Source organism: Microtus oregoni, unplaced genomic scaffold, assembly GCF_018167655.1.
Source record: "Microtus oregoni isolate MIOR12 unplaced genomic scaffold, Mior012 000018F_ref0000195, whole genome shotgun sequence".
Lineage (NCBI taxonomy): Eukaryota > Metazoa > Chordata > Mammalia > Rodentia > Cricetidae > Microtus > Microtus oregoni.
Genome location: NW_024543077.1, coordinates 5,423,872 through 5,437,029, shown reverse-complemented (window position 1 = coordinate 5,437,029; position 13,158 = coordinate 5,423,872). Strand labels below are relative to the sequence as shown.

Sequence of the window (13,158 nt, the reverse complement as noted above, 5' to 3'; positions counted from 1 at the left end):
CCAGGCTGGCCTCGAACTCATAGAGATCCACCTGCCTCAGTCTCCTGAGTACTGGGATTAAAGGCTTGCACCACCACCACCTGGCTGGCTATTTTGTTTTTTAAGACAAGGTCTCTCTATGTAGCTCTGGTTGTTCTAGAACCCATTATATAGATTAGGCTGGCCTTGAACTTACAAAGATCTTCTTGCCTCTGCCTCTCAGAATAAAGGCACCTCCACCATGCCTGGTCCTCCATCATGCCTGGTCCTCTCTTGATTTTATATTCATTCAATATTTTTAATGCGGTTATCATTTGGTTCTTGTATTTCCCTTTTTTTCTTCTTCTTGAGACAAGGTAGCCTAGGCAGGCCTTGAACTCACTGAGGAGGACCTGAAAGTAATGATCTACCTGCCAAATGCTGGCAAATACAGCTGTGTGCTGCTATACCGGTTTTCTGTCCTGCTGGGTGTTAAACCCAGGGCTACACACATCTTAGGTAAGCGCTATGCCAAAAGAGCTACATCCCAGCCCATTGAATCTCAGGCTCCCCTTGAATTCTTAATCCCCTTCCCTAGTCTCCAGAGGGGTGGGAATTAAAGCCATTTACTACCAAGCCCAACTTTTCCAGTGCTATCTTTTCTTTTCTGCTGGTGGCCAGGTCAGAAGAGCAACAGGTGGCAACTGATTTGAGATATTGGCCCCCTAGAATGCAAGGCACTGATGGGTGAATCTTGGACAGGCAAGGTGAGGACTTGGGCTTCAGAATATTCTTGTACAACTGTGTTGTTATATGCTTGCTGTGGTCATTTTTCTCTGGTATCTGGCATGATGGAATGGGTGTGGGGGGATCCCCACTGCCTTTAATGTGGTATGATTATTTCATGGAAATATCCCATTCTATTGGGCATTTTCTACCTGTGGATTCTTACAAAGATGATTTCCTCTAAAGCTGTACTGTTCAAAGGAAGCAATGAGTTTATACAATAATAGTGTTGGCTTAAATAGAATTTTGATGATTGGGAGTTTTTAATAAATATAGTAAGGGACCACGATAGAGGCTACATTAGTGGGAAAATTAATATAGGTAAAGGCATGATATACTGTTGCCCCTGCCCCTAATAAAGCAAGGGCTGCAGAGGGTAGAAAATAGGATCAAGGAAGTGTTATGCACTTAGGACTTAGGAGTTTCTCTTGAGGAGACGGATAGACTGTGGTTTGCTTAGATTAATGATTAAGAAAAACAAGTATGTCTCAGAGCTAGGTTAGCTCAAGTTCTGTTTTTTTTTTTTTTTTTTTTTGAGACAGGGTTTCTCTGTAGCTTTTGGAGCCCTGGAACTAGCTCTTGTAGACCAGGCTGGCCTTGGACTCACAGAGATCTGCCTGCCTCTGCCTCCTGAGTGCTGGGATTAAAGGGATTAAAGGTGTGTGTCACCATCACCAGGCTTCAAGTTCTTTTATTCTTAATTTTGGGAGAGATATGTTCATAAGTTTTGGTTGCATCATAGCTAAAAAAAAAAGCTTTAAATAATGACTTAAGGTTAGGTTAAGCTGCTCCTGTTAATAGCTTTAACATAGAAAACCTTGAGGAACAATTTAAATTTTAGAAAGGCACATAGCGAGGGACTTGTTGAGGTCAAGAAACAAGAACAAAGCAGCTCGGTTATTATTAGCTGATGTGTCTTTCTTGCTGGGATGGTCTGGCAATCAGGGTGATGATTGATTCTTTGCACCCATTTCTGCTCTCAGCTTCCTGATTATATATATATTATATATATAAATATAAATATATAAAATAAATATATAAAACCTGTAGCTGAATAAGTGTGTCCCCTGAGAATTTAAAGTAGAGCTGACTGATTGTTTTTCATATACAAAAGTTTAGATTTGTGATTCTTTCAATTTTTTTTGTAAGATTACCTTTTGAGATATATAATAAAGTGATTGATCCTTTCTTTGTAACCACAAAATGCAGCCTGCCGGTAAAAGAACCGGCTGAGAAAAACGCCTTGCTTGCTTACATCTGTTAATCTACAACAAGTTGCTTGAGCAAGAATGTGTGTGGTTTCTTGGAGACCGTTTTTACCTGTAGTATGTAAAATGTTTAACCATGCAAGGGATATGTGACATGTTAATTTTCACCTGTATTCATCATAATCCTTCACTTAAAAAATGGAATGTAACCACATTGTAATTTTTATATTGCTTGAAAGATGTTGTTGGGATATATAAGCTGTAAGAGAAAGAACAAAGTTAGCTAGAAGGAAGACATTAAGAGAGGTACAGAAGAGACATCTGGATAGAGGTAAGAAAAGAAATAAAGAAGAGAGAGGATGATACAGAGATCCTAAAAGTGTGAGTGTGTTTTTTCCCCTTTTCAGCAGTCCCTGAGAATTAAGTTTTATTTCCTCAGATAGAAAAGTCAAGTTGAGTGATTAGTTCACCAACTCAATTCCTGAGGGGCTGAAGGCTGGTCCTCACGGCAGCAACTCTTTTCTTTTTTCTTTTCTTTCTTTTCTTTTCTTTTCTTTTCTTTTCTTTTCCTTCTCTCCCTCTTTCTTCCTTTCTCTCTTTTTGAGACAGGATCTCTTTACCCTGACTATCCTGAAACTCTCCCTGTAGACCAGACTGGTCTCAAACTCACAGAGATCCTCCTGCCGCTGCCTCTCCAGTGCCAGGATTAAAGCCATGCATTACTGTACTTTAACTTTTCTTCTGAATGCTTTGCATGCCGATATTCCCTTATGGGAGTTGATTGGTTTTTCAAATTGTGAACACATATGAGATAAAGAAGAGACACCGGGTTCTCCGGGCGTTTTTGTGTGCTTATGGATTGAAAGCATCCTTGGACTTTATGTTTACCCCACCAGGGCTCTGGAGGCTTCATTGGCTGCTGTGACTTGTATATCAACCATTTCCTCTAGACAAAGCTCATATGTCGAGGGGCTGGTTCTCAGATGGGTGGAGCCAAACACTGAGACTTGTGCATACTGACTTAATCAATGAATTACTACCCTGCTGGATTAATAACTTGACGATGTTAGTGGGGGTGTGGGATCTCTGGGAGATGACAGAAGGAAATGAGTGGCTGGCAGCATGTCTTGGGGGCTGTGCCTTATCCTGGAACTCTGTTAAGTCTCCCTATTCTTTCTGTCCCCTAGGGTGAGCCACGCTACTTTGTACACGTTCCTGCTGTGTTTTTCTCTCAGCATGCTAACGTCCAGGAGCAACAGAACCAAGTGAGCATGAACCACAACCTCAGAAACAGCAAGCTGACATCAATCCAGCTTCCTTTAACTGGTTTCCTCTTAAGTGTTAGTCATGATGATTCCAAACGAAGGCAGTCTGTAATGGGCCTCTACGCTTCTGTTGCCTTTTACCTTTATGGTTTGGGGTTTCTGAACCCCAGCAAGAGTGCCATTTCGAAGTCAACTTTATGCGCAGCACAGTCCTGGTTTGCTTGTTCAAGAGCGACCGTTTTCCACACAAGGCCTGGAAGACTTGCTTCCCTGTGTAGCTGCTCAGTCTCCTAGTTCTCTGGGAATGGAGTAGGTCGGTCCCTGGGCTGCAGGTTGTCCCAGTGTTTAAGTCCAGCTCTGTGTCTGCTGTGTGCATGTTCACCTCACAGCACCCCGAGTCCCAGAGAGACCCCTCTGGGCAGTGCTGAGTGTGGGTTTGCATTTACTGTTTTTTTCATACAGCTTTCTGCATTCTTCTGGCATGATGCATCCCAGGATATTTAAATGCTTTGCTGTATGTCATCGTTCTATGTATTTGTATGTGCTGGGGGAGCGAAGGGAATCAGCCTCGCTCTTGATGCTCCCAGCAGTCCCATTACTATGACGGTGATCACTGTCCATTGCTAGTTCTACCTATTCAATGTGATTTACATAATTCCCAGTCATTTATCTTTTACTTTATATGCTACCAGTCATAATTTTCCTAACAGCCAGGAATTTATTATTTTGCTTTTGAGGTAGGATCTGGCTATTCTGCCTTAAATGGACTGCAATTGCTCCTGCCTCTTCAGTAGTTGGGATTCCTGGTGGGCAGCACGGGGTCCAGCACCTGAGCCTGGGAACCAACAACGTCATTGGATATACTTTCTTTGTATTGGGGGGTCAGTTCCACCGTTTTTAATTCCACATCCTCCTCCTCACTTTCGCCCTGATTTGCGTATCTTCAGGCGACTGTTTCAGGATCTCGGCTGCTAGAAGTGGATGAACTTTCCCTTTGGATGTCTGAAAATATCTTCATTTCATTGTTACACAGACACGATGATTTTACTGGCTTAGATTTCTATGTACGAAATCATGTTCCCCAACAAAACCGGAAGATTTATTCACACAGTATCTACTCCATTCCCGAGAAGCTTTCTGCCTGTCTTCCGTGGATACGTTGGCCTTTCCTTTCAGAAGGTTCCTAAGGTCTGTGCCCTTGACTTTGGAACTTTTATCTCTGGATGTTTGTTCATTTGATAGAACCCTGTTTACACTAACATTCTAAATTAAAATATTATTACATCGCTTCCTCTTCCATTTCCTCCCTCCATCCCCTCAATCTCCAGGCCCTCTGAAATTGATGGCCGCCTCTCTCTCTCTCTCTCTCTCTCTCTCTCTCTCTCTCTCTCTCTCTCTCTGTATATGTGTGTGTGTTGTGTATCCCTGTCTGTCTGTCTATCTATCTATCTATCTATCTCTACATTACAATTTGCTGAGTCCATTTTACTATAGATTTTTTTTTTTTTTGCTTTTTGGCTATAATTTCTTAGCCAACTTCTCTTTTATTTATTTTCTCTTTCTGAAGTTCTAGCAGGTTGACTGAATTGTTCTCATTTAGCCCCATTCTTGGCACACTCCCCATCTCTTTGTTAGGCAACTTGGAGATTTAGGTGTTTGTTTTTGGCTGAAGAGATGATGATGGGAACGTCACTGGCTGAGAAGTCCAAGGACCAGGGTTTGACTCCTTGAACCCATGTGGTAGAAGAGGGAATCAACCCCTGCGATTGATTCAGTCCTGGCACATATGCATGTGCATACACATATACATGCAAAATTGATAACAATCAATAATTTTTTTAAAACTTTACTTTTTAGCCTAAGAAGTATTTATTATTACTACTATGAGATGGGGTCTTACTATGTTGAGTAAGTACAATAAAATGCTATTTTTTACTAACATGTATACATTTCTTGTAATACTTTTAGTTTATTTTTAATTTTTTCTTAATAGTACTTTGTTTTGTTGTTGTAAGTAATGTTTTTAATTATTCTAATGGTACACAGATTTTTTTAAAAAAAAAAATGTTTTTCTTTCTCTTGAATTCTCTCTTCTCTGGCAATAGCATTATTTGTTTTGATGAGTCCTTTTCATGTTTTGTTACTCCCAGGCAGGTTCTTCTTGGCTCTATATTTTCTTTCCCAGTTCAGAATATCATAAACTTTTTTTTTTGCCTAATTTGTGCTTCCTTTCTCCACAGCCTTGTCTAGACATATTCCAGAACTAGGTTTTCTACTCCCCAAAAAACGGAGAAGTCTTTGTGCACCAGAGTGGACCTCGTGGGTAGACAGCTTCACTTTAGGGTAAGGGGCAAGAACCAGCAAGAAGGCTCGCCCTCTTCTTAAATGTCAGAAAGAGAAATATCAATTGACTCTTTGTATCTGGGGGTTCTAAGCTCTACAGATCCAACCAGCCACAGAAAGAACTTAAGTGAATGACAGCTGTCTCCGTCCTGAACAGGCCTTTTTGTTACCGTTCTCCTTAAACAACTTTCTAGATAAAATCAACATTATATTGTTATGCTATAAATAATTTGTAGAAGAATACGTAAGGTCCATCGGAGGATCGTGTAGAGTATATACAAATTCTATACCATCTTCCCTAGTAATGGGTGTCTGTGGATTTTGATAAGGAGGGCACCAGATAACATCTCCATGAACACTGAGGGCTGAGTGTGCCCTGTAGTGTCCACACCCACATGGTAACTGCTGTCCGTACAGCTAGTCCACAAAGACTTTGATTCATCTCTTTGCTTTCAGACAGCCCACTCATGCCTATTTTCCATCTCCGATGGGTCCATGCTTGGTGTGTGTGTGCATGAGTGTGTGCGTGTGTTTCCATGAGCATCACTGGCTTCTTTGTGGTTGTCTTTACATCAGTTCTTCTTAAAAATGTCCTTAGCTGGGGCTGGAGACGACGGCTCAGCAGTTAAGAGCACTGACTGCTCTTGCAGAGGACCTGGGTTCGATTCCCAGTACCCACATGGTGGTTCACAAACACTTGTGAGATCTCCACTTTCAGGAGATCTAAGACACCCCCACCCTCAGTTACTGCATACACACACACACACACACATACACACACAGTGCATAGACATACATGCAGACACAACACCCATATAAAATATATGATAAAATATTAGATCTTTAAAAATCTTTAGTCTTTGGGATTTTCATCCATGCATACAATATATTTTGATCATACTCACCCTCTATTCCTACCCCTTACTCCTCTTGGATCTGCCCTATATCCAACCCCAACCCTCCTCATATGCTTTTCCCTTGTGTGCTCTGTCTATCTATCTGTCTATCATCTATCTATCTGTCTGTCTATTATCTATCTATCTACCTATCTATCATCTATCTACCTATCTATCATCTATCTATCTATCTATCTATCTATCATCTATCTATCTATCTGTCTGTCTATTATCTATCTATCTACCTATCTATCTATCATCTATCTATCTGTCTATCTGTCTGTCTATTATCTATCTATCTACCTATCTATCTCTCATCTATCTATCTGTCTGTCTATCTATCTGTCTGTCTATCTATCTGTCTGTCTATTATCTATCTATCATCTATCTATCTATCTATCTATCTATCTATCTATCATCTATCTACCTACCTACCTACCTTATAATTCACAGGGTCCAGTTTATGCGGATTGCACATGTTACGTGTGAAATCACTCACTGGAGGCTAACTTTTCACCTCTCCTATTGCTTTCTCTCCAGTTATTTCCCCTCTGTGCAACCATTGCTGTCTATCCTACATTGTACTTTCTTTTCTTTACTCTTTTATTTTTTCCTTCATGAAAAATATAGCTACATAAAAATGAGTGTATAGCAGGCATTAATTAGATGTCTGTTGAACAACTAAGTGATTGAGGAAAAAATAAAAACCACTGTTACTTTCAGAAATTTGACATTAAAGGACAAGGAAGGAGTTGGGGGAGGAAAGGGAAGGGGGCAAGTGATGTAATCATATTTTAATTCAATATGATTTAATTTAATTCAACAAAATAGGGACTAGTTGAGAAATTTTATCATTTTTAATTGTTTCACAGCATTTCATTATTTTGAATCAAAAACTGAAAAGTAAAGATAATCCTAAGGACACCCGAATTATTTCCACAATCTTAAACACACAGCTGTACGGCAGGACAAAGGCTTGTCGGTAGCCCTATGAATATGCTTTTGAGTTTAGCAATCATAAGGTTTGCACCAAAGTCACGGTGACAAATCCATCTTCTCCTAGTGCCTTAAGTACCTGGTAAAGAGTCAATTACGAAATAGTGAAACAGCCTGTTCTCAGTAGTACGACATTTTACAGTTAGCAACAAGCTTATCAGATGAATCCAATCCTGAGTTTGTCTTTATGGAGGCTGAAGGGGTTGGGGAGAGCAGGTCCTGCAGGCCTTAGGTTTCTGGTATCAGTTAAGAAACTTGGTGCAAGCAAATCCCCACTCCAGAAAAAAAGAAATCCTCAAACCCCAGACATTCTCAAGAGCTAAATAAGACCCCGGGGTTGGCCAACTGAATCAGATCAACCATGCCTGCGATGCCAGTTTACCGATGGAGCTCCACTCCACACACCATGTACGGAAGCCCACAGGGCGAGCACGAGAATCGTGAGTCTTTTGAGTTCACCTGTCCCGACACAGGTGGGGTAGAAAGCTGTAGAACACACAGGAGGAGGTGGGGTTGGGGGAGGGAAATTAAATGTAGTTCCTCGCCGCTTGCCTGCCTCTTACCTGGGTTCTCTTTCTTCCTTGATAACCTGACAGTCTTACATATGTGTTTTCCCTTGTAGTCTATGTAACTTAGGATATAAAGAAAGGAGTAAAGGAGAACAAAGGGTAAGATTAATAATAGTGGGTCACAGAGTTCAATAAGTCATCTCTAAATCAAAGAGTAGCTTTTCAAGTGTGAAAACTGCAGGATTACAGGGCAGGGGCAGGAAGATCAGGTCCGGTCCCAGTAAGTGAGGTGAGGTAAGCGCTGTGCTCTTGTTTCCTCTCCTGGTCTGGAAATTCAATAGTCTCTGGCCACACGAGAAAGGCGCGAGGATCGCTTTTTATCTCCCCTTGGCCCCAGAAACTCACATTTCAGCGACAATCAAGGTGATTACCTTTATTCCTCGCTGACGCCTGCCTTCCCCACCCCACAATCGCGGGTCACTTCTAGGCGGTTTCAAGGGGCTCTTAAACACTGGCATGGATACCCAGAGAGATGCTATCATTCCTGGGAGCCCTTCAAAACAGCTGATCAACACAGATAGGCAGAGTTTCACCATGCAAAGAGACGGGGGGGAGCTGAGGACTCAGCAAAGCATTGTGGGGGTAGAGAGGAGAGAAGGCGCCGCCCTGTGCCTCCAGACACTGGCTTGGACACTGGCTTGGACAGCAGCTGTGAAGAGCTTGTGTATGCATGGTGAGCACTTGGTGTGCGTGGTGCTGGCGCAGGCTGTGTGTGGTGGGGATTTTGAAGGCTTGCTTCTGTGCACAAGGTCAGGGTCTCAGGTCAGTTTTCGGTGATCTTCTGTCTTAACTGGACGTTAGTATTTCTTCAAGGAACTTTAAAAAACTAGAGATGCTTGGACTACCAGGCCAATGAAATCAGAACACTTGCCTCAAAAATAATATTTCAGATGGGCAGTGGTGGCGCACGCCTTTAATCCCAGCACTTGGGAGGCAAAGACAGGCGGATCTCTGTGAGTCTGAGGGCAGCCTGGTCTACAGAGCTAGTTCCAGGACAGATAGGGCTATACAGAGAAACCTTGTTTCAAAAAAGCAAAGAAAAGCAAAACATAAAAAATTAAAGTAAATTCCTAGGCAATCCAAGCACAACAGAATTCCATGTGTTTGAGAACCCATGGTCACTGGTCTCATATGGTATCCTATTGTTCCATACAGCACTGTGACTCACCCACATGCATATGCCTAGGTAGTAGACTAAAGCCATGACCTTCATGGATTTACTCATCCTGTGACTTCTCTCCATTATATGTTAGACTTGACCATTAGCCATTAAGGACAGGGTTAAGCCAAAGCTGATGGATCTATAAAAATAGTTAGCTTAATCCTGATCAAAGTTAAAAAGAGAGAGTAAGCTCTGGCATGTTCTCACACTTTCCTTCCAAACAGTGGTGTGTGATCTTGGCCTACAGAAAACACACGGATTCCTTTGGGTCAAGCACAATCTGCTGTTACTTGTGACCTGCATGTAGGTGTTTCCGGGAGCCTTTTACTCACCCAGATCCAATGTATAGCACAAGGGGCAGGGGATGACAATCAAACTGGAGCTCCAGGCTCAGGACAGTAAACTGCGGTCCAGGCTGAGGACAGGCAAAGGGACAGTACACTGTCCCCTACGCCAAGAAGAAAGGAAAATTAGCCCGGGATTCTCCTGTTTGTTCTGTGAAAGGAACTATGTCCAGAATATTTTGTACTCTTTTTATCCAAGCTTTTCCTTAAAACTTTTATTTCTTTTTAAATGTACTTATTTTGTGTGTAGCGGGGGCATTCATGCCACAGTATACACCTGGAAGTCAGAGGGCAACCCGAGGGAGCTGGTTCTCTTTCTACCATATGAGTTCCAGGGATCAAATTTGGTAGCAGTCCTGATGGCAAGTATCTTTACTCTCTGAACCATTTCTTCGGCCCTATCCCTTTACCATCCCCTTCCGAGACGTAGTTACTCTTGTCACAATGGTTTATATTATACGCCACAATATGGCATATAATGCTTAATGATATATAAACCAAAATGAATATTTGTCTTAATAAACAGTGAAGGTGTTTGAGAGACAAAGCTCAGGGTGTGTGTTGTTGTGTATCAAAGCCACAACTTTATACTGTCTAGATAAGTACTCTACCACACACTGACATCCCTAGTCCCCTTTCTTTGGAGGGGTCTCCTAGATTGTTCAGGCTAGCTTCAAACTTGTGATACTTTTTGTCCCAGCTTCAAGAGTATCTGGGCTTATGGATTTGAGCCCTGACAGTATTGGAAGCAAAGCTTTTGGGAAGCAGTTTTTTTTCTCTTGAGGACAGCAAGAAAAACAGAAGGATGGGAGAGTTTTGGGTATGGCGGTGCACACTTGTGATACATGAGATCTGGTGGTGCCTGGATATTTTTTAACATAAAAAGTGATCTTGCTCAATTACAAAATTAGTCAGCCTTTCTAGTCTCCCAAATGATGCAATTGGTACACCTCATTCCCAGAAGACAACTCCAGGGCTCAGATTGTTCTGTTTGACAGTAATTAACTTGTATCCATTCAGTTGTGGAATTGTATCTACATCCCAACTTCAAGTCTGTTTCCTCCCACATACACCTATCTGTCCTGTTAGGTGTTCCATGACTTGGATTTTCTGGGAAGTCTGCAATACTTAGAGTGCATGCAGCTTCCTAGAGATGAAATTCTGAGCATCACCAGACTATGGGTTTATAGCCACTGGTTTTCAAGGGTTACTCTGGTGATCCTTGTGTCTACAATGAACGATTTTATGTTCAAAGGTCTTAACTCAGGAGGGGCTAAGGTCACAGCTCAATAGAGTGCTTGCCTTGCATACAGGAAACTCTGGGTTCGACCCCCAAAGCTGCATGAGTTAGGCATGGTGGTGTAACTTGGTAACCCCAGCATTTCGAAGGCATAATGGCCAACTCTTGGCTATCTAGTTGAACATTAGTCTGGGCTACACGAGTCTGAGTTTAAATAAAATAAAATAAAACATTTCATGAAATTGAGACTTAGACAAAAATACAGTGTGGAGACCCTGGAAGACTAACTGTACCCATTTTGATTTTGTTTGAAGAGTTTGCTCGTTGGAAAGCAGAGCAAAGGAAAAACATAATTTCTCACTTTTCCCATTGATTGTAACTGTATTAATGACAACACAAACATCAGGGTATATCCTAGAAAACCATTTTCTTTGGAGCCATTGACATGTGCAAGGGCAAAAAAAAAAATATTACAAGACACATTAGAATATCCAGAAGGCTTTACAAATGAGCTGGAAATTGGACTGTCAATCAAAGAGACCGGGCAACCTTACATCTACACCTTCTTAGTTCCCCAAGTTCATCCTTTAGCTCTTAGAAAAGCACCCCCACACAGAAGACACTGAAATCCTCGGATTGAGTCAATTCTTCGGTATCACTCGTAAATTAATGAAGACCATGTAACTCTGTCCAGTTTCACATTAGTTAAGGAGAGAAGGGGGCAGTGCTGCGGCCGCGGCAGAGCGGGGCTCCTGGTGTTACTTAACGACCCAGAAAGCTGTCCAGCAGGGCACTTACACTATCAGTCGGCAACCCTACCCAGGAATCCTTCACTGCAATTCATTTTCTCCACTCGCCAAGGTCTTCTGAAACAAGGCAATTCTCTGCGCTTATAATTAGAAGGCTGGGTTGACAGAAGAGTGTATTTTAGCCAGGACGGCAGCTCAGTGTAGGGACAGGCTTGTGCCAGGGCCCGAGCTTGGTCCCCAGCCCTCTCTCTTACCCACAAATTCAAAGTTTTTTTTTTTGTTTTTTTTTGTTTTTTTTTTTTAAATGTAGAGACTTTCTATTGCGTATTTCAGGGTTTCCTAATTTCCATGTCCTGTTAGTACCCAAGCCTTCAGCTACAATTAACCTACAGGCCTCGTGCATCCCAGGATAGCAATGAAGGAGGCCCAATCTATTTGTAGATGTCAAAGTCCTATCATAGTAACAACGTTTTTGGACACTCCCAGTATACATTGATATGCAATGCACGCCATCCCCAGTTTCCCAATAAGAAACAGCTGAATCTTCCCCCAAATCATTATTATTACGGTTTAATTCTAGTTCCAGTGGTACCACAAGACCCCACTTCTTGACTGACCAGGGCCGGCAGACCCTGGCAGTTTTTCTGTCTTACATGCTAAGCTCACCATGAAAGTTCACTTTGTGTGCTGGGCAGAGATGGACCAGTTAAAGGAGGCAGTTAGGACAAATAAAGTTTGTTTTTACACTAGGGGTCCCTACCAGCTACAAACACCACCACGTCACCACAGTAGACAACCTGCATCTAAGTGATTTGGTGAGCATAGGATGCTTGGGCAGGAGACCAACACCACATTTCAGGGCAAGACAGTTCATAGAAGCTCGCTACACTAACTGAGAAGTGGAGGACAGAGGTTCATGCTTTATTTAGAGGGCCTCCCAGAATAGGCAGACGCCGACTAAACGGGAGGTAGCTGGTCTTCAGAGAAGACACAGGCTTTGCTTTGTTAAGTTTTACGTGGCTACAAACAAGCTAAAGAGGGTCGCTGGATGCTGGCCACAGCGAGGCAAGCAAAGACGAGGCCAGCTCAGGGTGTACTGGAAACCATGAATGAGGAATACAAGGTGAGCATCAAAGAGCCCCAAGAGGTTCCTCCCGACAAAGCATCCCGAAGCAGCTGAGAGGCAAACGGGGCTCTCGGGGAACTTTGTAGATGAAAGCGCTTCTTGATAATCTTACCCTGCAGGGGTTGGGAACATATGAGGCACACCGGCAAGTCAGTTGTGCTGGCCGTTAGTGGGAAAAGAGAACAAGAGTCAGGCAGAGGGACAGACCTGTAGAAGTGGCGGTGACAGTCAGAGCCCCGGGTCCAGAGAGCCCGGGACCCCGGCCACCCGCGTACTCACCGGCGCTGCCCGGGGCTGCGCTGGGCGGAGCCGCCACCGCGGTGTGCACCGCTCTGTGCCTTGCTGCGAGCTCTCTCGGAGGAGGCGCGAGTGGCCCGGCCAGGAGTGCAGCAGTAACTCGAGCCCGCCCCGCCTCGGAGCCCGAAATCCGGGTTTCCCTGCTCCCCACGGGTCCCCTCGCAAACACCTCGAACTTTCTAAGATGCGCAAGGAAACTTAGACCTGGGTAAAATTACT

At 43.0% G+C, this 13,158-nt stretch overlaps 1 protein-coding gene across 1 annotated transcript in view; it reads right to left on the bottom strand.

The window, feature by feature from the left end:
• The window catches only part of Slc26a5 (solute carrier family 26 member 5), a 55,933-nt gene extending 42,981 nt beyond the window's left edge, over nt 1–12,952 (bottom strand). The window contains exon 1 of the mRNA XM_041668304.1: nt 12,922–12,952. The gene's annotated coding sequence lies outside the window, so the exon portion shown is untranslated. The remainder of the gene's footprint in view (nt 1–12,921) is intronic.
• Nucleotides 12,953–13,158: the final 206 nt, after the last annotated feature.